Source organism: Phyllobates terribilis, unplaced genomic scaffold, assembly GCF_046119375.1.
Source record: "Phyllobates terribilis strain yellow unplaced genomic scaffold, ASM4611937v1 Scaffold_434__1_contigs__length_1565206, whole genome shotgun sequence".
NCBI lineage: Eukaryota > Metazoa > Chordata > Amphibia > Anura > Dendrobatidae > Phyllobates > Phyllobates terribilis.
Genome location: NW_027363194.1, coordinates 363482 through 391426, shown reverse-complemented (window position 1 = coordinate 391426; position 27945 = coordinate 363482). Strand labels below are relative to the sequence as shown.

The window sequence follows — 27945 nt, the reverse complement described above, 5'->3', positions numbered from 1 at the left end:
CTGGCTGTCCAGCAGCAGACTGAAGGTGGCTGCTGCTGTGCACAGGTATATAAAGGCTCAGAGCCTATTATGACACGCGCAGCCAGCGTTCCATTGCCACATTCCATCTACTGCAGGCAGGATACCTGGCTGGCTGAATGTCGCTGAGAAGCTCACAGAGACCGCCATAAGCAACAGTTTAACAGAATGCCACAGACTAATCAACCAAACTTTTTGGGTTGGGTTCTCTTTTATAGTCTGCAGGCATTAAATGAAAGAAGTCAGTGTTCCAGCAGAAGGAGACAACGTTTCAGAAAAGGCATTGTAGCAAACCAAAAAAGAAATTTTAAGCGCAGCAGAGTAACCAGCGCACATACCTGTTAGCTCAGGTGAGTTTAAAAGGCTGCTGTTGATAACAAGGGCATTTGCTAAATAGATGGTGTGTGTGCAACAATATACTGAAAGGTCAATTATATTGTGCAGCTTATCTCACCACCTGTAGTTATTTAGGTGAAAGCTCCAAAATGCTTGCCTAATATGTCTGTTTATCCAAAAGGAAGTAAAAAGGGAGAGCTAGAAAGATAGCATTGCATCACATTACATGGCAATGCAATGCACAGTTGCTGAAGTTGAACCAAAATGAGCTTGTAATCTGGCTTCTGCAACTTTGAACATGAAAAATCCAATGAGGAGAAGAAAAGCAAAGCCAAAGAGTCCATCCCAAAATCCGACAAACAAGCAAAATGAACAAAAAACATTGAATTCAATTCTTTCTGATTTTAGAAACTGCATTAAAGAAGGGGTGCACCGGTCCTGGAGATACTGCAATACCAGGTCAATGCGTGGAGTGGACAGAGCAAGCTCTTTTTCCATCTCCCTGTTCTAAAAATCCATTTAATATATGGTCCCCAGATAGGGGACGTATCAGATATTAAACTGATAAGAACAGATTTTTTTGATTGAATATATCTTTTATTAGCACAAAAAATAAGTTAACAGACAGTGTACAGTGCCGCAGCCCAGTACACACAGAATTCTACATCATATTTACATAGCATGAGGATACGACGCACTAACTAGACACATCACACCCCTATGCTACACAAAACACTCAATCTGAAAGAAAAAGCATGTCAATTAATACAGTACGACGAACCGTGATAAGGGATGGGGAGGGGAAAATCACAGGCCCGAAGCTTTATTGAAAGACAAGACACATAAGGGGAGAGGGGGAGGAGGGGTTTAGTCCTCGTCCTCGTCCTCCGGACCGTCCATGATGGAATAGTCTCTGAGCAGGCTGTGGATCAGCCTGCGGCAGTCCTGGATGGACATCCTCTCCCTCCTCAAGATGAGCCGGTTCCTGGCGACCCAAACGGCATCCTTGAAGCAGTTCATAAGGCGCCAAGCCTCCTGGATGGCTCCGACGGTATGAACCCCAGGGAAGAGTCCGTAAAGCACAGAATGGTGCGATAGGCTCGCCCTGGGGACAGAGTTCCTCAGGTCGTCCTCAAGTGCAGTCAATAGGCGCTGTGCAAATCCGCAGTCCCAAAAAGTGTGCAAAGATGTTTCCTCCACGAAGGGGCACCTTGGGCAGTACCGGGTCTTGCACAGGTTCCGGGCATGCATGAATGACCGGACGGGCAGTCCGCCCTGAATCGCCATCCACGACAAGTCCTTGTGCCCGTTGGTCAGCCTGTCAGACGACACATTTGTCCACACAGTCTCCAGCGTGTCCTGGTGAAGTCCTGTGATGTTCTACACGTCATCCTTGGCTCTGATTAGCTTGTGGATAGTTTTGGGCTTCCACAAGTCGGGCTTGAGTCCCTCCAGTTGATGCTCCCCCACAAATCGAACGACGTCTCCGTAGAACCATGGCGTCGTCCAGTTGTAGGGGAAGGAGCTGTCCCACTTGTCCCAGCCGAGTCGCCTCCAAAGAGGAAGCAGGAAGAAGCGAGACATGGACCTGCCCGCGGAGCCATTCTTGACTTGCAAAGTCTGGCGGACACAATCACACACAAAAGAGGATCGCAGGAGGGTGGGGATATCTGGAACGCCCTTCCCACCCTTGCGAGGCTCCTTGTACATGACGGCCCGCCTGACTCTGTCCATCTTGGATCCCCAGACAAAGTGAAACACTGTCCTGGTAATGGCCCTGCACACAGTGACGTGTGGGGGCCAGGCCTGCGCCGTGTACTGCAAGACGGGCAGGACCTCATTACGCAGGACGAGTGCCTTACCCTCACAAGTGAGGTGTCTGAGGCTCCAGAGTCCGATCCGTTGCTTCACCTTGGCCAAGCGTTCTTGCCAGGACTTGAGGGCCGCTCCTTCCTTCCCGAACCAGACTCCCAGCACCTTGAGGAAATCCGGTTGAATGTTGAAGGGGAAGGGGGCGGAGGAGGCCGGCTGCCAATCCCCGAAGAGCATGGCTTCCGACTTCCTGCAGTTGACTTTGGCCCCTGAAGCCCGGCCGAACCTCTCACACGTCTGGACGAGGGCGTCGACTGAACCACGATCAGCGCAGAAGACGGTGACGTCGTCCATGTAGAGCGAGCACTTGACCTCGTGTCGTCCCGGACCCGGTGCGGTGATCCCTCTGATCTCTCCATTCTGCCGGATAGCCTCTGCGAAGAGTTCTATAACACAAACAAAAAGAAGAGGTGATAGAGGGCAGCCTTGTCTGACCCCAGAGAGGACAGGGAAGGGGTCAGTCTTCCAGCCGTTCACCAACACCGAGCTGTGGATATCAAAATACATCAGACGGACATACGAACAAAACATGTTACCCAAACCTAACCGGTGCAGAGCTCGGCCCATGAACTCGTGGGAAACCCGGTCGAAGGCCTTCTCCTGATCCAAGGAGACCAGGGCCGCGTGTGCGCGGCGGACCTTGATGTACTCGACCGTGTCCCGCACGAGAGCGAGGCTGTCTGCGATGCGACGTCCAGGGATGCCGCAGGTCTGGTCCGGGTGGATGATCCGTCCGATGACCGTCTTAAGTCGTGTCGCCATCGTCTTGGCCAGGATCTTGTAGTCCACGTTGAGAAGAGTGATGGGACGCCAATTCCTCAGGTCGCACCTCTCTCCCTTCCGCTTGTACAGGATCGTGACCATTCCTTCCCTCAAAGATGGAGGCATTCTACCCTCCACCACCATCTCCTCGTACAGGTCCAACAGGTCCGGACAGATGAGGTCTCCCAGCGCTACATAGAGCTCCGCTGGAAGACCATCACTGCCCGGGGTCCTGCCGGTCCTAAAGGATTTAGCGGCAGAGAGCAATTCGCCCACCATCAGAGGTTTGTCCAAGGCTGTCGTGCCTGCAGGATCAAGATGGTTAGTGATACCTGACAGGAACTTATCAGCAGCGTCGGGGTCGGTAGTCTTGTGGGAGTAGAGTTCGCTGTAGAAGTCGCTGACGACCCTCATCACGTCCTCCTTCCCACGTCGCATGTTTCCGCTCTCGTCTCGCAGCTCGTTCAGGGGCGTGTGACCGGCATGAAGTTTCCTGAAAAAGAATGAGTTACATTTCTCACCCTTCTCCAGATTCTCCACTTTGGAACGGAAGATGATTCGCTTGGACTCCTCCTCAAAGTGCCTTTTCAGGCTCTTCTTGGTCTCCTCCAGCTCCTCCCTCATGTCCCAGCCGCAGTGAAGAAGGTCCTGCAGCGACCGCAGCTCGCGCTGCAGCCCTCTGAAGTCCCTCCTCTTCTCACACTCCTGTTGTCGACCCTTGGCCTGAAAGAAACAGCGAAACTCAAGTTTAACATATTCCCACCAATCAGAGACTGTTTGGAAGCTACCCTTGTAGGACTGCCACATTGCGTAGGCTGCTCTCAGCTCCTCCACGACTTCATCCTGAGCCAGCAGAGCACAATTCAGCTTCCAGGAGCCGGGGCCGGACGGAAAACCGTCACCGAGGACACCTTGTAAGTGAATGGCTCTGTGGTCGGAGAAGAAGCAGGAGACCATCGAGTGCCTACTCTGCCTGACTGCCCGAGAGGTGAACACAAAGTCAATCCTGGAGCGGAGTGAGCCATCGGGTCGGCTCCACGAATAGTTCGTGGAGCCTCTCCCCATGGAGCCCACCACGTCCTGAAGAGAGGCCTCGGTTACCATCTCGATGAGCAGCTTGGACGTGATGTCCAACTTGGCAGATGTGCCAGAACTACGACCGTCCTCCTCGATGGGGCAGTTGAAATCCCCGGCCATCACTAAGGTCCTGGTGGTGGCAAGCTGAAGCCGCAGGGTCTGGAAAAGCTCCAAACGCTCATTCTTCAGTGGGGACGCATACACGTTGATGAACCTGACAGGTTCTCCCGCCCAGTTGCCATCTACAACAAGAGCCCTGCCGCAGATGAGCTCCTGGACGGACTCAAGCGTGAATGCGCCCCCCCTGATCAGAATTGCGACCCCCGCAGACTTGCAGTCACCCCCACCGGACCAGTAGGATGGACCGTGGGACCACTCCCTGGCCAGATGTTTGAAGGACCTAGAGGAGGGAAGGGAACATTCCTGCAACATATAAACATCACACAACTGGGAAGTAAGGAAGGCATAAATAGTCTGACGTCTGAACTTGTCCTTGATGCTCCTGACATTAATGGAAAATAAGTTAATATTAGCCATCATGTAGGGAAAAAAGAAAAAGTTAGCGCAGGCAATACACCTTAGTTACCACTCCGGTCGGGTGGTCCCTCGTCGGTGTTGACTGCTGGTGACGGGATCACCAGCAGGCCCTCTTCCTCCATCTGGTCAAGCAGCGCGGCCTCAATCTCGGCGACCACCAGTTCCTCCTCTTCTGGCTCGGCCACCAGGGTCTCAACCATGTGCTCCATCTCTTCTGGCTCAGGGAGGGTATCCTCCTTTTCGCCTACGAAATCCAGAATCTTCTTTTTGGAGGATTCAGTAGCAGGGCTGTCCTCCACCTTCCTCTTTCCCCGGGTTGGAACTGGGGAGACAAGAAGGGGAAAATCCTCCTCGGAATAGATAGCGGCGGGTGGAGGAAAGGTTAATTCCACCGCTACCATGGTCTGGGGAGGGAGAGTGGCTGCCGGGGCAGGGGAAAGGACACCTGCTGAGGAGTAGGGGAAGGAGGAAGAGGAAGTGGAATCCTCAGCAGGGGTGGCCGGGGTGGGGGGGGATTGGACGGGGGTGGCAGGGGGAGGGATCGAGAGAGGGGTGACAGAACTCTTACCCTCCTTTGACTTTTTCTTCTGCTTCGGAGCTGCTGGGACCGTCGCTGGGGCTTTGGCCACCGACTCCTTGACCGCTTTGGCCTTGGTCGTCTCGGCCTTGGCCGCTGGGGCCTTGGTCGTCGCGTCCTTGACCTTCACAGGCCTGGTCGTCGGGGCCTTGTCCTCCGTAGCTGGGGTCGTCGCAACCACCGATGCCCAGGATCTCTCACGCCTGGGGCAATCCTTGTACAGATGAGCCGCCAGCCCACACAGGTTGCAGGACGTCTTCTTCGGGCAGTCCTTCGAGCTGTGTCCCGTCACTCGACAAATCCTGCAGGCATCCTCCTTGCAGTCCTTCATCTCGTGGCCGTTCTTGCCGCATCTCCTGCAGTTCCGCGGCATGTCCGGGTAATAGATGAGGCCGTAGGAGTTGCCCAGGGAGAATGTCGGGGGCAGGTGCCGAAGTCCGTCTGAGTACGCCAGGTCCCTGTGAAGTCTAACGGTCACCGACCACTTACCTGTCCAGAAGCCGAGTCCATTCAGGATGTGAGAGGGTTCCTTCACAACCAAACAGAAGCGTCTCAGGAAGGTACAGATGTCTTGGCCTGGGGTGTGCGGGTTGCGCATGGAGACCGTGATCCTCCTTTCATCCCTCTGGATAGGGCAGCTACCTGTAAAGGCAGAGAAAGAATTATCCGGTCCTTTTGCGCTTACCATTTCCCAGAACCTCCTGCAGGTGTTCACAGTGGCGAAGGTGACGAAGAAGATCCCCGTCAAGAAGGTCTGGATGCTGAGGGTGTCCGACCTGGAGAAGCCTCGATCCAGCAGCATCTTCTGGCAGAACACGTCCGAGGACATGTCCGGCACCCTCCCATCCACTTCCTTCAGCTTCAGGGCCACCGTCTGCCGCATCCATGGCTCCAGGGCTGGAGCTTCGTGGCGGGGCTTCTGGGGTCCCTTCTGCTGGCCAGTCGTGGAGGCAGAGTCCTTGGGGTCAGAATCGGCTCCTGGCTGGGCCCTCCTGGCTGTCCCCAGCTCCAGGCTCTTCTTTTCGGCCTTCCTCGCAGCGCTTGCCATGGCTTTCCTCCTGCAGTTACTTCTTGGAGCTGGATCTGGAACTCTTCCCGGAATGGGTGGAGCTATGCAGATTCTTCTCCCGTCGTGTTCTGGACAAATTCCCCGAAAGGTCTTTGTCTCGATGATTTTCTTCCTCGAAGATTCCACAGGACAGCCCGATTCTTCTCCGAGTCTTCGTCTTCTTCTGGATTCTTTAGAGCTTCTTCCTCCCACCGATATCCGCCTTCGTTCTCTGATGTCAGCTGGGCTCCGAAGCTCTTCTCCTTCCTAGTTCGATCGCTCTCGTCAAGTGTAGATCGTAGCTCTTGTGTTCTTAAAAGAACAGATACTACACTTGATCTTAGCCAAAAGGCCGAGAAGCGATAACCAGAATTGGTTTCAAACTACGGAGCCACCCAAGGATCCTGAAAAGTCCATTTGTGGAGATGAGCTCCTGGACTCCCGTTAAGAAGACATGTTGTCAACCTCTAGATCCCTTACATGCCTGCACTTTTCGGCTTGCTGCTGCTGCAATCCACGCGTTTTAGATCTGCATAACTCCACCTCTTTAAACACAGCACCTTCACCCCCTGCTGTTCCCACCCGCCTCAACACCGTTGGAAGGGAGGAGAACCAATTAAGGCGGGGGGTGGGGTGGAACGAGCAGCTGTCTACCCTTAGCAGGAGGGCTCCTGATTACATACCTCTCCTGCTGCTGCTGCTGCTGGCTGTCCAGCAGCAGACTGAAGGTGGCTGCTGCTGTGCACAGGTATATAAAGGCTCAGAGCTTATTATGACACGCGCAGCCAGCGTTCCATTGCCACATTCCATCTACTGCAGGCAGGATACCTGGCTGGCTGAATGTCGCTGAGAAGCTCACAGAGACCGCCATAAGCAACAGTTTAACAGAATGCCACAGACTAATCAACCAAACTTTTTGGGTTGGGTTCTCTTTTATAGTCTGCAGGCATTAAATGAAAGAAGTCAGTGTTCCAGCAGAAGGAGACAACGTTTCAGAAAAGGCATTGTAGCAAACCAAAAAAGAAATTTTAAGCGCAGCAGAGTAACCAGCGCACATACCTGTTAGCTCAGGTGAGTTTAAAAGGCTGCTGTTGATAACAAGGGCATTTGCTAAATAGATGGTGTGTGTGCAACAATATACTGAAAGGTCAATTATATTGTGCAGCTTATCTCACCACCTGTAGTTATTTAGGTGAAAGCTCCAAAATGCTTGCCTAATATGTCTGTTTATCCAAAAGGAAGTAAAAAGGGAGAGCTAGAAAGATAGCATTGCATCACATTACATGGCAATGCAATGCACAGTTGCTGAAGTTGAACCAAAATGAGCTTGTAATCTGGCTTCTGCAACTTTGAACATGAAAAATCCAATGAGGAGAAGAAAAGCAAAGCCAAAGAGTCCATCCCAAAATCCGACAAACAAGCAAAATGAACAAAAAACATTGAATTCAATTCTTTCTGATTTTAGAAACTGCATTAAAGAAGGGGTGCACCGGTCCTGGAGATACTGCAATACCAGGTCAATGCGTGGAGTGGACAGAGCAAGCTCTTTTTCCATCTCCCTGTTCTGAAAATCCATTTAATATATGGTCCCCAGATAGGGGACGTATCAGATATTAAACTGATAAGAACAGATTTTTTTTTTTTTTTTTTTTTTCGAAAGCCCGAATTCGTGTACAAAACCCGAGTGCGCTTAAAAAAGTGACAAGTGCCACATAAAAAGTGCACTAGGATGCTGGTCTTCTTGAAACCCTCTCCAAAAGGAGAAGGGTCCCCCAAACCATTCCCCGTCCCTCCGAGCCAAAAGGCCACAGCGAGGAACAGGGACAAAAAGCCACCTCCAGCCGAAGCCAGAGGCGACCCAATCTTACCCCCAGCACCTGCCCGAGTTCTCACCCGAGCAAGGCACTGGGAGCCAAAGACTGTGCTCCCCTCCCGGAAGAGGGGAGCCAACAACGCTCTCCTCCCGAAAGAGGAGAGCCAGGGGGGTTCAGGGGGGAGCGGAACCTGATGGCCACACACTCCCCCCCTAGACCTGCCAAGAGAGGAACCCATAAGGGAACCGCATCCCGACAAAATCCTAGTAGGACGTGACACACGTGAATAAGTGGACACACAGTGACAAAGAAATTAAATAAATAGTGAAGGTTTCACAGTATAATACTGCCCGGACCTTCGACCGGGAATTGAAAAATTGCCCATCCTAAGGCCAGAAGGCCCGGAATAAGGGTGTGTGCGAAGAAAGAAAATTTGAAGTGCTTGTGCAAATGTGCCATAAACTCAAGTGGGGTTCCCAATCCCAGTGAGTTAAGGCACCCCAGGGTCACCACTCCTGGGGCACTTCACACTTCGGGCTTTCGATCTTTCCCGGCCCAATGGCGTCGATCCTGGGGGGCCATGCTTTCCACCAGATGACTATATTAGCCACCTGGCGTACTAACAAGCGCCTAAACCCCAGTGTGCATAATGTATCAATCTACTAGGGCGGCCAACATCCAAAACCGCCTTTTCGAAAGATACTACACTTGATCTTAGCCAAAAGGCCGAGAAGCGATAACCAGAATTGGTTTCAAACTACGGAGCCACCCAAGGATCCTGAAAAGTCCATTTGTGGAGATGAGCTCCTGGACTCCCGTTAAGAAGACATGTTGTCAACCTCTAGATCCCTTACATGCCTGCACTTTTCGGCTTGCTGCTGCTGCAATCCACGCGTTTTAGATCTGCATAACTCCACCTCTTTAAACACAGCACCTTCACCCCCTGCTGTTCCCACCCGCCTCAACACCGTTGGAAGGGAGAAGAACCAATTAAGGCGGGGGGTGGGGTGGAACGAGCAGCTGTCTACCCTTAGCAGGAGGGCTCCTGATTACATACCTCTCCTGCTGCTGCTGCTGCTGGCTGTCCAGCAGCAGACTGAAGGTGGCTGCTGCTGTGCACAGGTATATAAAGGCTCAGAGCCTATTATGACACGCGCAGCCAGCGTTCCATTGCCACATTCCATCTACTGCAGGCAGGATACCTGGCTGGCTGAATGTCGCTGAGAAGCTCACAGAGACCGCCATAAGCAACAGTTTAACAGAATGCCACAGACTAATCAACCAAACTTTTTGGGTTGGGTTCTCTTTTATAGTCTGCAGGCATTAAATGAAAGAAGTCAGTGTTCCAGCAGAAGGAGACAACGTTTCAGAAAAGGCATTGTAGCAAACCAAAAAAGAAATTTTAAGCGCAGCAGAGTAACCAGCGCACATACCTGTTAGCTCAGGTGAGTTTAAAAGGCTGCTGTTGATAACAAGGGCATTTGCTAAATAGATGGTGTGTGTGCAAAAATATACTGAAAGGTCAATTATATTGTGCAGCTTATCTCACCACCTGTAGTTATTTAGGTGAAAGCTCCAAAATGCTTGCCTAATATGTCTGTTTATCCAAAAGGAAGTAAAAAGGGAGAGCTAGAAAGATAGCATTGCATCACATTACATGGCAATGCAATGCACAGTTGCTGAAGTTGAACCAAAATGAGCTTGTAATCTGGCTTCTGCAACTTTGAACATGAAAAATCCAATGAGGAGAAGAAAAGCAAAGCCAAAGAGTCCATCCCAAAATCCGACAAACAAGCAAAATGAACAAAAAACATTGAATTCAATTCTTTCTGATTTTAGAAACTGCATTAAAGAAGGGGTGCACCGGTCCTGGAGATACTGCAATACCAGGTCAATGCGTGGAGTGGACAGAGCAAGCTCTTTTTCCATCTCCCTGTTCTAAAAATCCATTTAATATATGGCCCCAGATAGGGGACGTATCAGATATTAAACTGATAAGAACAGATACTACACTTGATCTTAGCCAAAAGGCCGAGAAGCGATAACCAGAATTGGTTTCAAACTACGGAGCCACCCAAGGATCCTGAAAAGTCCATTTGTGGAGATGAGCTCCTGGACTCCCGTTAAGAAGACATGTTGTCAACCTCTAGATCCCTTACATGCCTGCACTTTTCGGCTTGCTGCTGCTGCAATCCACGCGTTTTAGATCTGCATAACTCCACCTCTTTAAACACAGCACCTTCACCCCCTGCTGTTCCCACCCGCCTCAACACCGTTGGAAGGGAGGAGAACCAATTAAGGCGGGGGGTGGGGTGGAACGAGCAGCTGTCTACCCTTAGCAGGAGGGCTCCTGATTACATACCTCTCCTGCTGCTGCTGCTGCTGGCTGTCCAGCAGCAGACTGAAGGTGGCTGCTGCTGTGCACAGGTATATAAAGGCTCAGAGCCTATTATGACACGCGCAGCCAGCGTTCCATTGCCACATTCCATCTACTGCAGGCAGGATACCTGGCTGGCTGAATGTCGCTGAGAAGCTCACAGAGACCGCCATAAGCAACAGTTTAACAGAATGCCACAGACTAATCAACCAAACTTTTTGGGTTGGGTTCTCTTTTATAGTCTGCAGGCATTAAATGAAAGAAGTCAGTGTTCCAGCAGAAGGAGACAACGTTTCAGAAAAGGCATTGTAGCAAACCAAAAAAGAAATTTTAAGCGCAGCAGAGTAACCAGCGCACATACCTGTTAGCTCAGGTGAGTTTAAAAGGCTGCTGTTGATAACAAGGGCATTTGCTAAATAGATGGTGTGTGTGCAAAAATATACTGAAAGGTCAATTATATTGTGCAGCTTATCTCACCACCTGTAGTTATTTAGGTGAAAGCTCCAAAATGCTTGCCTAATATGTCTGTTTATCCAAAAGGAAGTAAAAAGGGAGAGCTAGAAAGATAGCATTGCATCACATTACATGGCAATGCAATGCACAGTTGCTGAAGTTGAACCAAAATGAGCTTGTAATCTGGCTTCTGCAACTTTGAACATGAAAAATCCAATGAGGAGAAGAAAAGCAAAGCCAAAGAGTCCATCCCAAAATCCGACAAACAAGCAAAATGAACAAAAAACATTGAATTCAATTCTTTCTGATTTTAGAAACTGCATTAAAGAAGGGGTGCACCGGTCCTGGAGATACTGCAATACCAGGTCAATGCGTGGAGTGGACAGAGCAAGCTCTTTTTCCATCTCCCTGTTCTAAAAATCCATTTAATATATGGCCCCAGATAGGGGACGTATCAGATATTAAACTGATAAGAACAGATACTACACTTGATCTTAGCCAAAAGGCCGAGAAGCGATAACCAGAATTGGTTTCAAACTACGGAGCCACCCAAGGATCCTGAAAAGTCCATTTGTGGAGATGAGCTCCTGGACTCCCGTTAAGAAGACATGTTGTCAACCTCTAGATCCCTTACATGCCTGCACTTTTCGGCTTGCTGCTGCTGCAATCCACGCGTTTTAGATCTGCATAACTCCACCTCTTTAAACACAGCACCTTCACCCCCTGCTGTTCCCACCCGCCTCAACACCGTTGGAAGGGAGGAGAACCAATTAAGGCGGGGGGTGGGGTGGAACGAGCAGCTGTCTACCCTTAGCAGGAGGGCTCCTGATTACATACCTCTCCTGCTGCTGCTGCTGCTGGCTGTCCAGCAGCAGACTGAAGGTGGCTGCTGCTGTGCACAGGTATATAAAGGCTCAGAGCCTATTATGACACGCGCAGCCAGCGTTCCATTGCCACATTCCATCTACTGCAGGCAGGATACCTGGCTGGCTGAATGTCGCTGAGAAGCTCACAGAGACCGCCATAAGCAACAGTTTAACAGAATGCCACAGACTAATCAACCAAACTTTTTGGGTTGGGTTCTCTTTTATAGTCTGCAGGCATTAAATGAAAGAAGTCAGTGTTCCAGCAGAAGGAGACAACGTTTCAGAAAAGGCATTGTAGCAAACCAAAAAAGAAATTTTAAGCGCAGCAGAGTAACCAGCGCACATACCTGTTAGCTCAGGTGAGTTTAAAAGGCTGCTGTTGATAACAAGGGCATTTGCTAAATAGATGGTGTGTGTGCAACAATATACTGAAAGGTCAATTATATTGTGCAGCTTATCTCACCACCTGTAGTTATTTAGGTGAAAGCTCCAAAATGCTTGCCTAATATGTCTGTTTATCCAAAAGGAAGTAAAAAGGGAGAGCTAGAAAGATAGCATTGCATCACATTACATGGCAATGCAATGCACAGTTGCTGAAGTTGAACCAAAATGAGCTTGTAATCTGGCTTCTGCAACTTTGAACATGAAAAATCCAATGAGGAGAAGAAAAGCAAAGCCAAAGAGTCCATCCCAAAATCCGACAAACAAGCAAAATGAACAAAAAACATTGAATTCAATTCTTTCTGATTTTAGAAACTGCATTAAAGAAGGGGTGCACCGGTCCTGGAGATACTGCAATACCAGGTCAATGCGTGGAGTGGACAGAGCAAGCTCTTTTTCCATCTCCCTGTTCTAAAAATCCATTTAATATATGGTCCCCAGATAGGGGACGTATCAGATATTAAACTGATAAGAACAGATTTTTTGAAAGCCCGAATTCGTGTACAAAACCCGAGTGCGCTTAAAAAAAGTGACAAGTGCCACAAAAAAAGTGCACTAGGATGCTGGTCTTCTTGAAACCCTCTCCAAAAGGAGAAGGGTCCCCCAAACCATTCCCCGTCTCTCCGAGCCAGAAGGCCACAGCGAGGAACAGGGACAAATAGCCACCTCCAGCCGGAGCCAGAGGCGACCCAATCTTACCCCCAGCACCTGCCCGAGTTCTCACCCGAGCAAGGCACTGGGAGCCAAAGACTGTGCTCCCCTCCCGGAAGAGGGGAGCCAACAACGCTCTCCTCCTGAAAGAGGAGAGCCAGGGGGGTTCAGGGGGGAGCGGAACCTGATGGCCACACACTCCCCCCCTAGACCTGCCAAGAGAGGAACCCGTAAGGGAACCGCATCCCGACAAAATCCTAGTAGGACGTGACACACGTGAATAAGTGGACACACAGTGACAAAGAAATTAAATAAATAGTGAAGGATTCACAGTATAATACTGCCCGGACCTTCGACCGGGAATTGAAAAATTCCCCATCCTAAGGCCAGAAGGCCCGGAATAAGGGTGTGTGCGAAGAAAGAAAATTTGAAGTGCTTGTGCAAATGTGCCATAAACTCAAGTGGGGTTCCCAATCCCAGTGAGTTAAGGCACCCCAGGGTCACCACTCCTGGGGCACTTCACACTTCGGGCTTTCGATCTTCCCCGGCCCAATGGCGTCGATCCTGGGGGGCCATGCTTTCCACCAGATGACTATATTAGCCACCTGGCGTACTAACAAGCGCCTAAACCCCAGTGTGCATAATGTATCAATCTACTAGGGCGGCCAACATCCAAAACCGCCTTTTCGAAAGATACTACACTTGATCTTAGCCAAAAGGCCGAGAAGCGATAACCAGAATTGGTTTCAAACTACAGAGCCACCCAAGGATCCTGAAAAGTCCATTTGTGGAGATGAGCCCCTGGACTCCCGTTAAGAAGACATGTTGTCAACCTCTAGATCCCTTACATGCCTGCACTTTTCGGCTTGCTGCTGCTGCAATCCACGCGTTTTAGATCTGCATAACTCCACCTCATTAAACACAGCACCTTCACCCCCTGCTGTTCCCACCCGCCTCAACACCGTTGGAAGGGAGGAGAACCAATTAAGGCGGGGGGTGGGGTGGAACGAGCAGCTGTCTACCCTTAGCAGGAGGGCTCCTGATTACATACCTCTCCTGCTGCTGCTGCTGCTGGCTGTCCAGCAGCAGACTGAAGGTGGCTGCTGCTGTGCACAGGTATATAAAGGCTCAGAGCCTATTATGACACGCGCAGCCAGCGTTCCATTGCCACATTCCATCTACTGCAGGCAGGATACCTGGCTGGCTGAATGTCGCTGAGAAGCTCACAGAGACCGCCATAAGCAACAGTTTAACAGAATGCCACAGACTAATCAACCAAACTTTTTGGGTTGGGTTCTCTTTTATAGTCTGCAGGCATTAAATGAAAGAAGTCAGTGTTCCAGCAGAAGGAGACAACGTTTCAGAAAAGGCATTGTAGCAAACCAAAAAAGAAATTTTAAGCGCAGCAGAGTAACCAGCGCACATACCTGTTAGCTCAGGTGAGTTTAAAAGGCTGCTGTTGATAACAAGGGCATTTGCTAAATAGATGGTGTGTGTGCAACAATATACTGAAAGGTCAATTATATTGTGCAGCTTATCTCACCACCTGTAGTTATTTAGGTGAAAGCTCCAAAATGCTTGCCTAATATGTCTGTTTATCCAAAAGGAAGTAAAAAGGGAGAGCTAGAAAGATAGCATTGCATCACATTACATGGCAATGCAATGCACAGTTGCTGAAGTTGAACCAAAATGAGCTTGTAATCTGGCTTCTGCAACTTTGAACATGAAAAATCCAATGAGGAGAAGAAAAGCAAAGCCAAAGAGTCCATCCCAAAATCCGACAAACAAGCAAAATGAACAAAAAACATTGAATTCAATTCTTTCTGATTTTAGAAACTGCATTAAAGAAGGGGTGCACCGGTCCTGGAGATACTGCAATACCAGGTCAATGCGTGGAGTGGACAGAGCAAGCTCTTTTTCCATCTCCCTGTTCTAAAAATCCATTTAATATATGGTCCCCAGATAGGGGACGTATCAGATATTAAACTGATAAGAACAGATACTACACTTGATCTTAGCCAAAAGGCCGAGAAGCGATAACCAGAATTGGTTTCAAACTACGGAGCCACCCAAGGATCCTGAAAAGTCCATTTGTGGAGATGAGCTCCTGGACTCCCGTTAAGAAGACATGTTGTCAACCTCTAGATCCCTTACATGCCTGCACTTTTCGGCTTGCTGCTGCTGCAATCCACGCTTTTTAGATCTGCATAACTCCACCTCTTTAAACACAGCACCTTCACCCCCTGCTGTTCCCACCCGCCTCAACACCGTTGGAAGGGAGGAGAACCAATTAAGGCGGGGGGTGGGGTGGAACGAGCAGCTGTCTACCCTTAGCAGGAGGGCTCCTGATTACATACCTCTCCTGCTGCTGCTGCTGCTGGCTGTCCAGCAGCAGACTGAAGGTGGCTGCTGCTGTGCACAGGTATATAAAGGCTCAGAGCCTATTATGACACGCGCAGCCAGCGTTCCATTGCCACATTCCATCTACTGCAGGCAGGATACCTGGCTGGCTGAATGTCGCTGAGAAGCTCACAGAGACCACCATAAGCAACAGTTTAACAGAATGCCACAGACTAATCAACCAAACTTTTTGGGTTGGGTTCTCTTTTATAGTCTGCAGGCATTAAATGAAAGAAGTCAGTGTTCCAGCAGAAGGAGACAACGTTTCAGAAAAGGCATTGTAGCAAACCAAAAAAGAAATTTTAAGCGCAGCAGAGTAACCAGCGCACATACCTGTTAGCTCAGGTGAGTTTAAAAGGCTGCTGTTGATAACAAGGGCATTTGCTAAATAGATGGTGTGTGTGCAACAATATACTGAAAGGTCAATTATATTGTGCAGCTTATCTCACCACCTGTAGTTATTTAGGTGAAAGCTCCAAAATGCTTGCCTAATATGTCTGTTTATCCAAAAGGAAGTAAAAAGGGAGAGCTAGAAAGATAGCATTGCATCACATTACATGGCAATGCAATGCACAGTTGCTGAAGTTGAACCAAAATGAGCTTGTAATCTGGCTTCTGCAACTTTGAACATGAAAAATCCAATGAGGAGAAGAAAAGCAAAGCCAAAGAGTCCATCCCAAAATCCGACAAACAAGCAAAATGAACAAAAAACATTGAATTCAATTCTTTCTGATTTTAGAAACTGCATTAAAGAAGGGGTGCACTGGTCCTGGAGATACTGCAATACCAGGTCAATGCGTGGAGTGGACAGAGCAAGCTCTTTTTCCATCTCCCTGTTCTAAAAATCCATTTAATATATGGTCCCCAGATAGGGGACGTATCAGATATTAAACTGATAAGAACAGATACTACACTTGATCTTAGCCAAAAGGCCGAGAAGCGATAACCAGAATTGGTTTCAAACTACGGAGCCACCCAAGGATCCTGAAAAGTCCATTTGTGGAGATGAGCTCCTGGACTCCCGTTAAGAAGACATGTTGTCAACCTCTAGATCCCTTACATGCCTGCACTTTTCGGCTTGCTGCTGCTGCAATCCACGCGTTTTAGATCTGCATAACTCCACCTCTTTAAACACAGCACCTTCACCCCCTGCTGTTCCCACCCGCCTCAACACCGTTGGAAGGGAGGAGAACCAATTAAGGCGGGGGGTGGGGTGGAACGAGCAGCTGTCTACCCTTAGCAGGAGGGCTCCTGATTACATACCTCTCCTGCTGCTGCTGCTGCTGGCTGTCCAGCAGCAGACTGAAGGTGGCTGCTGCTGTGCACAGGTATATAAAGGCTCAGAGCCTATTATGACACGCGCAGCCAGCGTTCCATTGCCACATTCCATCTACTGCAGGCAGGATACCTGGCTGGCTGAATGTCGCTGAGAAGCTCACAGAGACCGCCATAAGCAACAGTTTAACAGAATGCCACAGACTAATCAACCAAACTTTTTGGGTTGGGTTCTCTTTTATAGTCTGCAGGCATTAAATGAAAGAAGTCAGTGTTCCAGCAGAAGGAGACAACGTTTCAGAAAAGGCATTGTAGCAAACCAAAAAAGAAATTTTAAGCGCAGCAGAGTAACCAGCGCACATACCTGTTAGCTCAGGTGAGTTTAAAAGGCTGCTGTTGATAACAAGGGCATTTGCTAAATAGATGGTGTGTGTGCAACAATATACTGAAAGGTCAATTATATTGTGCAGCTTATCTCACCACCTGTAGTTATTTAGGTGAAAGCTCCAAAATGCTTGCCTAATATGTCTGTTTATCCAAAAGGAAGTAAAAAGGGAGAGCTAGAAAGATAGCATTGCATCACATTACATGGCAATGCAATGCACAGTTGCTGAAGTTGAACCAAAATGAGCTTGTAATCTGGCTTCTGCAACTTTGAACATGAAAAATCCAATGAGGAGAAGAAAAGCAAAGCCAAAGAGTCCATCCCAAAATCCGACAAACAAGCAAAATGAACAAAAAACATTGAATTCAATTCTTTCTGATTTTAGAAACTGCATTAAAGAAGGGGTGCACCGGTCCTGGAGATACTGCAATACCAGGTCAGTGCGTGGAGTGGACAGAGCAAGCTCTTTTTCCATCTCCCTGTTCTAAAAATCCATTTAATATATGGTCCCCAGATAGGGGACGTATCAGATATTAAACTGATAAGAACAGATGGGGTGCACCGGTCCTGGAGATACTGCAATACCAGGTCAATGCGTGGAGTGGACAGAGCAAGCTCTTTTTCCATCTCCCTGTTCTAAAAATCCATTTAATATATGGTCCCCAGATAGGGGACGTATCAGATATTAAACTGATAAGAACAGATACTACACTTGATCTTAGCCAAAAGGCCGAGAAGCGATAACCAGAATTGGTTTCAAACTACGGAGCCACCCAAGGATCCTGAAAAGTCCATTTGTGGAGATGAGCTCCTGGACTCCCGTTAAGAAGACATGTTGTCAACCTCTAGATCCCTTACATGCCTGCACTTTTCGGCTTGCTGCTGCTGCAATCCACGCGTTTTAGATCTGCATAACTCCACCTCTTTAAACACAGCACCTTCACCCCCTGCTGTTCCCACCCGCCTCAACACCGTTGGAAGGGAGGAGAACCAATTAAGGTGGGGGGTGGGGTGGAACGAGCAGCTGTCTACCCTTAGCAGGAGGGCTCCTGATTACATACCTCTCCTGCTGCTGCTGCTGCTGGCTGTCCAGCAGCAGACTGAAGGTGGCTGCTGCTGTGCACAGGTATATAAAGGCTCAGAGCCTATTATGACACGCGCAGCCAGCGTTCCATTGCCACATTCCATCTACTGCAGGCAGGATACCTGGCTGGCTGAATGTCGCTGAGAAGCTCACAGAGACCGCCATAAGCAACAGTTTAACAGAATGCCACAGACTAATCAACCAAACTTTTTGGGTTGGGTTCTCTTTTATAGTCTGCAGGCATTAAATGAAAGAAGTCAGTGTTCCAGCAGAAGGAGACAACGTTTCAGAAAAGGCATTGTAGCAAACCAAAAAAGAAATTTTAAGCGCAGCAGAGTAACCAGCGCACATACCTGTTAGCTCAGGTGAGTTTAAAAGGCTGCTGTTGATAACAAGGGCATTTGCTAAATAGATGGTGTGTGTGCAACAATATACTGAAAGGTCAATTATATTGTGCAGCTTATCTCACCACCTGTAGTTATTTAGGTGAAAGCTCCAAAATGCTTGCCTAATATGTCTGTTTATCCAAAAGGAAGTAAAAAGGGAGAGCTAGAAAGATAGCATTGCATCACATTACATGGCAATGCAATGCACAGTTGCTGAAGTTGAACCAAAATGAGCTTGTAATCTGGCTTCTGCAACTTTGAACATGAAAAATCCAATGAGGAGAAGAAAAGCAAAGCCAAAGAGTCCATCCCAAAATCCGACAAACAAGCAAAATGAACAAAAAACATTGAATTCAATTCTTTCTGATTTTAGAAACTGCATTAAAGAAGGGGTGCACCGGTCCTGGAGATACTGCAATACCAGGTCAGTGCGTGGAGTGGACAGAGCAAGCTCTTTTTCCATCTCCCTGTTCTAAAAATCCATTTAATATATGGTCCCCAGATAGGGGACGTATCAGATATTAAACTGATAAGAACAGATGGGGTGCACCGGTCCTGGAGATACTGCAATACCAGGTCAATGCGTGGAGTGGACAGAGCAAGCTCTTTTTCCATCTCCCTGTTCTAAAAATCCATTTAATATATGGTCCCCAGATAGGGGACGTATCAGATATTAAACTGATAAGAACAGATACTACACTTGATCTTAGCCAAAAGGCCGAGAAGCGATAACCAGAATTGGTTTCAAACTACGGAGCCACCCAAGGATCCTGAAAAGTCCATTTGTGGAGATGAGCTCCTGGACTCCCGTTAAGAAGACATGTTGTCAACCTCTAGATCCCTTACATGCCTGCACTTTTCGGCTTGCTGCTGCTGCAATCCACGCGTTTTAGATCTGCATAACTCCACCTCTTTAAACACAGCACCTTCACCCCCTGCTGTTCCCACCCGCCTCAACACCGTTGGAAGGGAGGAGAACCAATTAAGGTGGGGGGTGGGGTGGAACGAGCAGCTGTCTACCCTTAGCAGGAGGGCTCCTGATTACATACCTCTCCTGCTGCTGCTGCTGCTGGCTGTCCAGCAGCAGACTGAAGGTGGCTGCTGCTGTGCACAGGTATATAAAGGCTCAGAGCCTATTATGACACGCGCAGCCAGCGTTCCATTGCCACATTCCATCTACTGCAGGCAGGATACCTGGCTGGCTGAATGTCGCTGAGAAGCTCACAGAGACCGCCATAAGCAACAGTTTAACAGAATGCCACAGACTAATCAACCAAACTTTTTGGGTTGGGTTCTCTTTTATAGTCTGCAGGCATTAAATGAAAGAAGTCAGTGTTCCAGCAGAAGGAGACAACGTTTCAGAAAAGGCATTGTAGCAAACCAAAAAAGAAATTTTAAGCGCAGCAGAGTAACCAGCGCACATACCTGTTAGCTCAGGTGAGTTTAAAAGGCTGCTGTTGATAACAAGGGCATTTGCTAAATAGATGGTGTGTGTGCAACAATATACTGAAAGGTCAATTATATTGTGCAGCTTATCTCACCACCTGTAGTTATTTAGGTGAAAGCTCCAAAATGCTTGCCTAATATGTCTGTTTATCCAAAAGGAAGTAAAAAGGGAGAGCTAGAAAGATAGCATTGCATCACATTACATGGCAATGCAATGCACAGTTGCTGAAGTTGAACCAAAATGAGCTTGTAATCTGGCTTCTGCAACTTTGAACATGAAAAATCCAATGAGGAGAAGAAAAGCAAAGCCAAAGAGTCCATCCCAAAATCCGACAAACAAGCAAAATGAACAAAAAACATTGAATTCAATTCTTTCTGATTTTAGAAACTGCATTAAAGAAGGGGTGCACCGGTCCTGGAGATACTGCAATACCAGGTCAATGCGTGGAGTGGACAGAGCAAGCTCTTTTTCCATCTCCCTGTTCTAAAAATCCATTTAATATATGGTCCCCAGATAGGGGACGTATCAGATATTAAACTGATAAGAACAGATTTTTTTTTTTTATCGAAAGCCCGAATTCGTGTACAGAACCCGAGTGCGCTTAAAAAAGTGACAAGTGCCACAAAAAAAGTGCACTAGGATGCTGGTCTTCTTGAAACCCTCTCCAAAAGGAGAAGGGTCCCCCAAACCATTCCCCGTCCCTCCGAGCCAAAAGGCCACAGCGAGGAACAGGGACAAAAAGCCACCTCCAGCCGAAGCCAGAGGCGACCCAATCTTACCCCCAGCACCTGCCCGAGTTCTCACCCGAGCAAGGCACTGGGAGCCAAAGACTGTGCTCCCCTCCCGGAAGAGGGGAGCCAACAAAGCTCTCCTCCCAAAAGAGGAGAGTCAGGGGGGGTTCAGGGGGGAGCGGAACCTGATGGCCACACACTCCCCCCCTAGACCTGCCAAGAGAGGAACCCGTAAGGGAACCGCATCCCGACAAAGTCCTAGTAGGACGTGACACACGTGAATAAGTGGACACACAGTGACAAAGAAATTAAATAAATAGTGAAGGTTTCACAGTATAATACTGCCCGGACCTTCGACCGGGAATTGAAAAATTCCCCATCCTAAGGCCAGAAGGCCCGGAATAAGGGTGTGTGCGAAGAAAGAAAATTTGAAGTGCTTGTGCAAATGTGCCATAAACTCAAGTGGGGTTCCCAATCCCAGTGAGTTAAGGCACCCCAGGGTCACCACTCCTGGGGCACTTCACACTTCGGGCTTTCGATCTTCCCCGGCCCAATGGCGTCGATCCTGGGGGGCCATGCTTTCCACCAGATGACTATATTAGCCACCTGGCATACTAACAAGCGCCTAAACCCCAGTGTGCATAATGTATCAATCTACTAGGGCGGCCAACATCCAAAACCGCCTTTTCGAAATATACTACACCTGATCTTAGCCAAAAGGCCGAGAAGCGATAACCAGAATTGGTTTCAAACTACGGAGCCACCCAAGGATCCTGAAAAGTCCATTTGTGGAGATGAGCTCCTGGACTCCCGTTAAGAAGACATGTTGTCAACCTCTAGATCCCTTACATGCCTGCACTTTTCGGCTTGCTGCTGCTGCAATCCACGCGTTTTAGATCTGCATAACTCCACCTCTTTAAACACAGCACCTTCACCCCCTGCTGTTCCCACCCGCCTCAACACCGTTGGAAGGGAGGAGAACCAATTAAGGCGGTGGGTGGGGTGGAACGAGCAGCTGTCTACCCTTAGCAGGAGGGCTCCTGATTACATACCTCTCCTGCTGCTGCTGCTGCTGGCTGTCCAGCAGCAGACTGAAGGTGGCTGTTGCTGTGCACAGGTATATAAAGGCTCAGAGCCTATTATGACACGCGCAGCCAGCGTTCCATTGCCACATTCCATCTACTGCAGGCAGGATACCTGGCTGGCTGAATGTCGCTGAGAAGCTCACAGAGACCGCCATAAGCAACAGTTTAACAGAATGCCACAGACTAATCAACCAAACTTTTTGGGTTGGGTTCTCTTTTATAGTCTGCAGGCATTAAATGAAAGAAGTCAGTGTTCCAGCAGAAGGAGACAACGTTTCAGAAAAGGCATTGTAGCAAACCAAAAAAGAAATTTTAAGCGCAGCAGAGTAACCAGCGCACATACCTGTTAGCTCAGGTGAGTTTAAAAGGCTGCTGTTGATAACAAGGGCATTTGCTAAATAGATGGTGTGTGTGCAACAATATACTGAAAGGTCAATTATATTGTGCAGCTTATCTCACCACCTGTAGTTATTTAGGTGAAAGCTCCAAAATGCTTGCCTAATATGTCTGTTTATCCAAAAGGAAGTAAAAAGGGAGAGCTAGAAAGATAGCATTGCATCACATTACATGGCAATGCAATGCACAGTTGCTGAAGTTGAACCAAAATGAGCTTGTAATCTGGCTTCTGCAACTTTGAACATGAAAAATCCAATGAGGAGAAGAAAAGCAAAGCCAAAGAGTCCATCCCAAAATCCGACAAACAAGCAAAATGAACAAAAAACATTGAATTCAATTCTTTCTGATTTTAGAAACTGCATTAAAGAAGGGGTGCACCGGTCCTGGAGATACTGCAATACCAGGTCAATGCGTGGAGTGGACAGAGCAAGCTCTTTTTCCATCTCCCTGTTCTAAAAATCCATTTAATATATGGTCCCCAGATAGGGGACGTATCAGATATTAAACTGATAAGAACAGATACTACACTTGATCTTAGCCAAAAGGCCGAGAAGCGATAACCAGAATTGGTTTCAAACTACGGAGCCACCCAAGGATCCTGAAAAGTCCATTTGTGGAGATGAGCTCCTGGACTCCCGTTAAGAAGACATGTTGTCAACCTCTAGATCCCTTACATGCCTGCACTTTTCGGCTTGCTGCTGCTGCAATCCACGCGTTTTAGATCTGCATAACTCCACCTCTTTAAACACAGCACCTTCACCCCCTGCTGTTCCCACCCGCCTCAACACCGTTGGAAGGGAGGAGAACCAATTAAGGCGGGGGGTGGGGTGGAACGAGCAGCTGTCTACCCTTAGCAGGAGGGCTCCTGATTACATACCTCTCCTGCTGCTGCTGCTGCTGGCTGTCCAGCAGCAGACTGAAGGTGGCTGCTGCTGTGCACAGGTATATAAAGGCTCAGAGCCTATTATGACACGCGCAGCCAGCGTTCCATTGCCACATTCCATCTACTGCAGGCAGGATACCTGGCTGGCTGAATGTCGCTGAGAAGCTCACAGAGACCGCCATAAGCAACAGTTTAACAGAATGCCACAGACTAATCAACCAAACTTTTTGGGTTGGGTTCTCTTTTATAGTCTGCAGGCATTAAATGAAAGAAGTCAGTGTTCCAGCAGAAGGAGACAACGTTTCAGAAAAGGCATTGTAGCAAACCAAAAAAGAAATTTTAAGCGCAGCAGAGTAACCAGCGCACATACCTGTTAGCTCAGGTGAGTTTAAAAGGCTGCTGTTGATAACAAGGGCATTTGCTAAATAGATGGTGTGTGTGCAACAATATACTGAAAGGTCAATTATATTGTGCAGCTTATCTCACCACCTGTAGTTATTTAGGTGAAAGCTCCAAAATGCTTGCCTAATATGTCTGTTTATCCAAAAGGAAGTAAAAAGGGAGAGCTAGAAAGATAGCATTGCATCACATTACATGGCAATGCAATGCACAGTTGCTGAAGTTGAACCAAAATGAGCTTGTAATCTGGCTTCTGCAACTTTGAACATGAAAAATCCAATGAGGAGAAGAAAAGCAAAGCCAAAGAGTCCATCCCAAAATCCGACAAACAAGCAAAATGAACAAAAAACATTGAATTCAATTCTTTCTGATTTTAGAAACTGCATTAAAGAAGGGGTGCACCGGTCCTGGAGATACTGCAATACCAGGTCAATGCGTGGAGTGGACAGAGCAAGCTCTTTTTCCATCTCCCTGTTCTAAAAATCCATTTAATATATGGTCCCCAGATAGGGGACGTATCAGATATTAAACTGATAAGAACAGATACTACACTTGATCTTAGCCAAAAGGCCGAGAAGCGATAACCAGAATTGGTTTCAAACTACGGAGCCACCCAAGGATCCTGAAAAGTCCATTTGTGGAGATGAGCTCCTGGACTCCCGTTAAGAAGACATGTTGTCAACCTCTAGATCCCTTACATGCCTGCACTTTTCGGCTTGCTGCTGCTGCAATCCACGCGTTTTAGATCTGCATAACTCCACCTCTTTAAACACAGCACCTTCACCCCCTGCTGTTCCCACCCGCCTCAACACCGTTGGAAGGGAGGAGAACCAATTAAGGCGGGGGGTGGGGTGGAACGAGCAGCTGTCTACCCTTAGCAGGAGGGCTCCTGATTACATACCTCTCCTGCTGCTGCTGCTGCTGGCTGTCCAGCAGCAGACTGAAGGTGGCTGCTGCTGTGCACAGGTATATAAAGGCTCAGAGCCTATTATGACACGCGCAGCCAGCGTTCCATTGCCACATTCCATCTACTGCAGGCAGGATACCTGGCTGGCTGAATGTCGCTGAGAAGCTCACAGAGACCGCCATAAGCAACAGTTTAACAGAATGCCACAGACTAATCAACCAAACTTTTTGGGTTGGGTTCTCTTTTATAGTCTGCAGGCATTAAATGAAAGAAGTCAGTGTTCCAGCAGAAGGAGACAACGTTTCAGAAAAGGCATTGTAGCAAACCAAAAAAGAAATTTTAAGCGCAGCAGAGTAACCAGCGCACATACCTGTTAGCTCAAGTGAGTTTAAAAGGCTGCTGTTGATAACAAGGGCATTTGCTAAATAGATGGTGTGTGTGCAAAAATATACTGAAAGGTCAATTATATTGTGCAGCTTATCTCACCACCTGTAGTTATTTAGGTGAAAGCTCCAAAATGCTTGCCTAATATGTCTGTTTATCCAAAAGGAAGTAAAAAGGGAGAGCTAGAAAGATAGCATTGCATCACATTACATGGCAATGCAATGCACAGTTGCTGAAGTTGAACCAAAATGAGCTTGTAATCTGGCTTCTGCAACTTTGAACATGAAAAATCCAATGAGGAGAAGAAAAGCAAAGCCAAAGAGTCCATCCCAAAATCCGACAAACAAGCAAAATGAACAAAAAACATTGAATTCAATTCTTTCTGATTTTAGAAACTGCATTAAAGAAGGGGTGCACCGGTCCTGGAGATACTGCAATACCAGGTCAATGCGTGGAGTGGACAGAGCAAGCTCTTTTCCCATCTCCCTGTTCTAAAAATCCATTTAATATATGGTCCCCAGATAGGGGACGTATCAGATATTAAACTGATAAGAACAGATACTACACTTGATCTTAGCCAAAAGGCCGAGAAGCGATAACCAGAATTGGTTTCAAACTACGGAGCCACCCAAGGATCCTGAAAAGTCCATTTGTGGAGATGAGCTCCTGGACTCCCGTTAAGAAGACATGTTGTCAACCTCTAGATCCCTTACATGCCTGCACTTTTCGGCTTGCTGCTGCTGCAATCCACGCGTTTTAGATCTGCATAACTCCACCTCTTTAAACACAGCACCTTCACCCCCTGCTGTTCCCACCCGCCTCAACACCGTTGGAAGGGAGGAGAACCAATTAAGGCGGGGGGTGGGGTGGAACGAGCAGCTGTCTACCCTTAGCAGGAGGGCTCCTGATTACATACCTCTCCTGCTGCTGCTGCTGCTGGCTGTCCAGCAGCAGACTGAAGGTGGCTGCTGCTGTGCACAGGTATATAAAGGCTCAGAGCCTATTATGACACGCGCAGCCAGCGTTCCATTGCCACATTCCATCTACTGCAGGCAGGATACCTGGCTGGCTGAATGTCGCTGAGAAGCTCACAGAGACCGCCATAAGCAACAGTTTAACAGAATGCCACAGACTAATCAACCAAACTTTTTGGGTTGGGTTCTCTTTTATAGTCTGCAGGCATTAAATGAAAGAAGTCAGTGTTCCAGCAGAAGGAGACAACGTTTCAGAAAAGGCATTGTAGCAAACCAAAAAAGAAATTTTAAGCGCAGCAGAGTAACCAGCGCACATACCTGTTAGCTCAGGTGAGTTTAAAAGGCTGCTGTTGATAACAAGGGCATTTGCTAAATAGATGGTGTGTGTGCAACAATATACTGAAAGGTCAATTATATTGTGCAGCTTATCTCACCACCTGTAGTTATTTAGGTGAAAGCTCCAAAATGCTTGCCTAATATGTCTGTTTATCCAAAAGGAAGTAAAAAGGGAGAGCTAGAAAGATAGCATTGCATCACATTACATGGCAATGCAATGCACAGTTGCTGAAGTTGAACCAAAATGAGCTTGTAATCTGGCTTCTGCAACTTTGAACATGAAAAATCCAATGAGGAGAAGAAAAGCAAAGCCAAAGAGTCCATCCCAAAATCCGACAAACAAGCAAAATGAACAAAAAACATTGAATTCAATTCTTTCTGATTTTAGAAACTGCATTAAAGAAGGGGTGCACCGGTCCTGGAGATACTGCAATACCAGGTCAATGCGTGGAGTGGACAGAGCAAGCTCTTTTTCCATCTCCCTGTTCTAAAAATCCATTTAATATATGGTCCCCAGATAGGGGACGTATCAGATATTAAACTGATAAGAACAGATACTACACTTGATCTTAGCCAAAAGGCCGAGAAGCGATAACCAGAATTGGTTTCAAACTACGGAGCCACCCAAGGATCCTGAAAAGTCCATTTGTGGAGATGAGCTCCTGGACTCCCGTTAAGAAGACATGTTGTCAACCTCTAGATCCCTTACATGCCTGCACTTTTCGGCTTGCTGCTGCTGCAATCCACGCGTTTTAGATCTGCATAACTCCACCTCTTTAAACACAGCACCTTCACCCCCTGCTGTTCCCACCCGCCTCAACACCGTTGGAAGGGAGGAGAACCAATTAAGGCGGGGGGTGGGGTGGAACGAGCAGCTGTCTACCCTTAGCAGGAGGGCTCCTGATTACATACCTCTCCTGCTGCTGCTGCTGCTGGCTGTCCAGCAGCAGACTGAAGGTGGCTGCTGCTGTGCACAGGTATATAAAGGCTCAGAGCCTATTATGACACGCGCAGCCAGCGTTCCATTGCCACATTCCATCTACTGCAGGCAGGATACCTGGCTGGCTGAATGTCGCTGAGAAGCTCACAGAGACCGCCATAAGCAACAGTTTAACAGAATGCCACAGACTAATCAACCAAACTTTTTGGGTTGGGTTCTCTTTTATAGTCTGCAGGCATTAAATGAAAGAAGTCAGTGTTCCAGCAGAAGGAGACAACGTTTCAGAAAAGGCATTGTAGCAAACCAAAAAAGAAATTTTAAGCGCAGCAGAGTAACCAGCGCACATACCTGTTAGCTCAGGTGAGTTTAAAAGGCTGCTGTTGATAACAAGGGCATTTGCTAAATAGATGGTGTGTGTGCAACAATATACTGAAAGGTCAATTATATTGTGCAGCTTATCTCACCACCTGTAGTTATTTAGGTGAAAGCTCCAAAATGCTTGCCTAATATGTCTGTTTATCCAAAAGGAAGTAAAAAGGGAGAGCTAGAAAGATAGCATTGCATCACATTACATGGCAATGCAATGCACAGTTGCTGAAGTTGAACCAAAATGAGCTTGTAATCTGGCTTCTGCAACTTTGAACATGAAAAATCCAATGAGGAGAAGAAAAGCAAAGCCAAAGAGTCCATCCCAAAATCCGACAAACAAGCAAAATGAACAAAAAACATTGAATTCAATTCTTTCTGATTTTAGAAACTGCATTAAAGAAGGGGTGCACCGGTCCTGGAGATACTGCAATACCAGGTCAATGCGTGGAGTGGACAGAGCAAGCTCTTTTTCCATCTCCCTGTTCTAAAAATCCATTTAATATATGGTCCCCAGATAGGGGACGTATCAGATATTAAACTGATAAGAACAGATACTACACTTGATCTTAGCCAAAAGGCCGAGAAGCGATAACCAGAATTGGTTTCAAACTACGGAGCCACCCAAGGATCCTGAAAAGTCCATTTGTGGAGATGAGCTCCTGGACTCCCGTTAAGAAGACATGTTGTCAACCTCTAGATCCCTTACATGCCTGCACTTTTCGGCTTGCTGCTGCT

At 47.8% G+C, this 27945-nt stretch overlaps 14 non-coding genes and 4 pseudogenes across 14 annotated transcripts; all 18 read right to left on the bottom strand.

Annotated features, from left to right (window-relative positions):
* Positions 1 to 776: 776 nt before the first annotated feature.
* Positions 777 to 970, bottom strand: LOC141227896 (U2 spliceosomal RNA). The gene has a single exon (XR_012294864.1). It is a non-coding gene; the product is annotated as a U2 spliceosomal RNA (small nuclear RNA).
* A 5543-nt stretch (positions 971 to 6513) lies between these two features.
* Positions 6514 to 6591, bottom strand: LOC141227938 (U2 spliceosomal RNA; annotated as a pseudogene).
* A 1115-nt stretch (positions 6592 to 7706) lies between these two features.
* Positions 7707 to 7893, bottom strand: LOC141227933 (U2 spliceosomal RNA). Its single transcript, XR_012294887.1, has one exon. It is a non-coding gene; the product is annotated as a U2 spliceosomal RNA (small nuclear RNA).
* Positions 7894 to 8687: 794 nt separating this feature from the next.
* On the bottom strand, positions 8688 to 8779 carry LOC141227951 (U2 spliceosomal RNA; annotated as a pseudogene).
* A 1115-nt stretch (positions 8780 to 9894) lies between these two features.
* LOC141227889 (U2 spliceosomal RNA) lies at positions 9895 to 10084 on the bottom strand. The gene has a single exon (XR_012294858.1). It is a non-coding gene; the product is annotated as a U2 spliceosomal RNA (small nuclear RNA).
* Positions 10085 to 11199: 1115 nt separating this feature from the next.
* LOC141227888 (U2 spliceosomal RNA) lies at positions 11200 to 11389 on the bottom strand. Its single transcript, XR_012294857.1, has one exon. It is a non-coding gene; the product is annotated as a U2 spliceosomal RNA (small nuclear RNA).
* Positions 11390 to 12504: 1115 nt separating this feature from the next.
* Positions 12505 to 12706, bottom strand: LOC141227923 (U2 spliceosomal RNA; annotated as a pseudogene).
* A 763-nt stretch (positions 12707 to 13469) lies between these two features.
* LOC141227950 (U2 spliceosomal RNA) lies at positions 13470 to 13561 on the bottom strand (annotated as a pseudogene).
* Positions 13562 to 14676: 1115 nt separating this feature from the next.
* On the bottom strand, positions 14677 to 14867 carry LOC141227954 (U2 spliceosomal RNA). The gene has a single exon (XR_012294891.1). It is a non-coding gene; the product is annotated as a U2 spliceosomal RNA (small nuclear RNA).
* A 1115-nt stretch (positions 14868 to 15982) lies between these two features.
* On the bottom strand, positions 15983 to 16173 carry LOC141227845 (U2 spliceosomal RNA). Its single transcript, XR_012294816.1, has one exon. It is a non-coding gene; the product is annotated as a U2 spliceosomal RNA (small nuclear RNA).
* A 1267-nt stretch (positions 16174 to 17440) lies between these two features.
* LOC141227871 (U2 spliceosomal RNA) lies at positions 17441 to 17631 on the bottom strand. The gene has a single exon (XR_012294841.1). It is a non-coding gene; the product is annotated as a U2 spliceosomal RNA (small nuclear RNA).
* Positions 17632 to 18898: 1267 nt separating this feature from the next.
* Positions 18899 to 19089, bottom strand: LOC141227870 (U2 spliceosomal RNA). The gene has a single exon (XR_012294840.1). It is a non-coding gene; the product is annotated as a U2 spliceosomal RNA (small nuclear RNA).
* A 1115-nt stretch (positions 19090 to 20204) lies between these two features.
* LOC141227909 (U2 spliceosomal RNA) lies at positions 20205 to 20388 on the bottom strand. The gene has a single exon (XR_012294873.1). It is a non-coding gene; the product is annotated as a U2 spliceosomal RNA (small nuclear RNA).
* Positions 20389 to 22385: 1997 nt separating this feature from the next.
* Positions 22386 to 22576, bottom strand: LOC141227943 (U2 spliceosomal RNA). Its single transcript, XR_012294890.1, has one exon. It is a non-coding gene; the product is annotated as a U2 spliceosomal RNA (small nuclear RNA).
* Positions 22577 to 23691: 1115 nt separating this feature from the next.
* Positions 23692 to 23882, bottom strand: LOC141227932 (U2 spliceosomal RNA). The gene has a single exon (XR_012294886.1). It is a non-coding gene; the product is annotated as a U2 spliceosomal RNA (small nuclear RNA).
* A 1115-nt stretch (positions 23883 to 24997) lies between these two features.
* LOC141227873 (U2 spliceosomal RNA) lies at positions 24998 to 25188 on the bottom strand. The gene has a single exon (XR_012294843.1). It is a non-coding gene; the product is annotated as a U2 spliceosomal RNA (small nuclear RNA).
* Positions 25189 to 26303: 1115 nt separating this feature from the next.
* Positions 26304 to 26494, bottom strand: LOC141227919 (U2 spliceosomal RNA). The gene has a single exon (XR_012294879.1). It is a non-coding gene; the product is annotated as a U2 spliceosomal RNA (small nuclear RNA).
* A 1115-nt stretch (positions 26495 to 27609) lies between these two features.
* Positions 27610 to 27800, bottom strand: LOC141227908 (U2 spliceosomal RNA). Its single transcript, XR_012294872.1, has one exon. It is a non-coding gene; the product is annotated as a U2 spliceosomal RNA (small nuclear RNA).
* Positions 27801 to 27945: the final 145 nt, after the last annotated feature.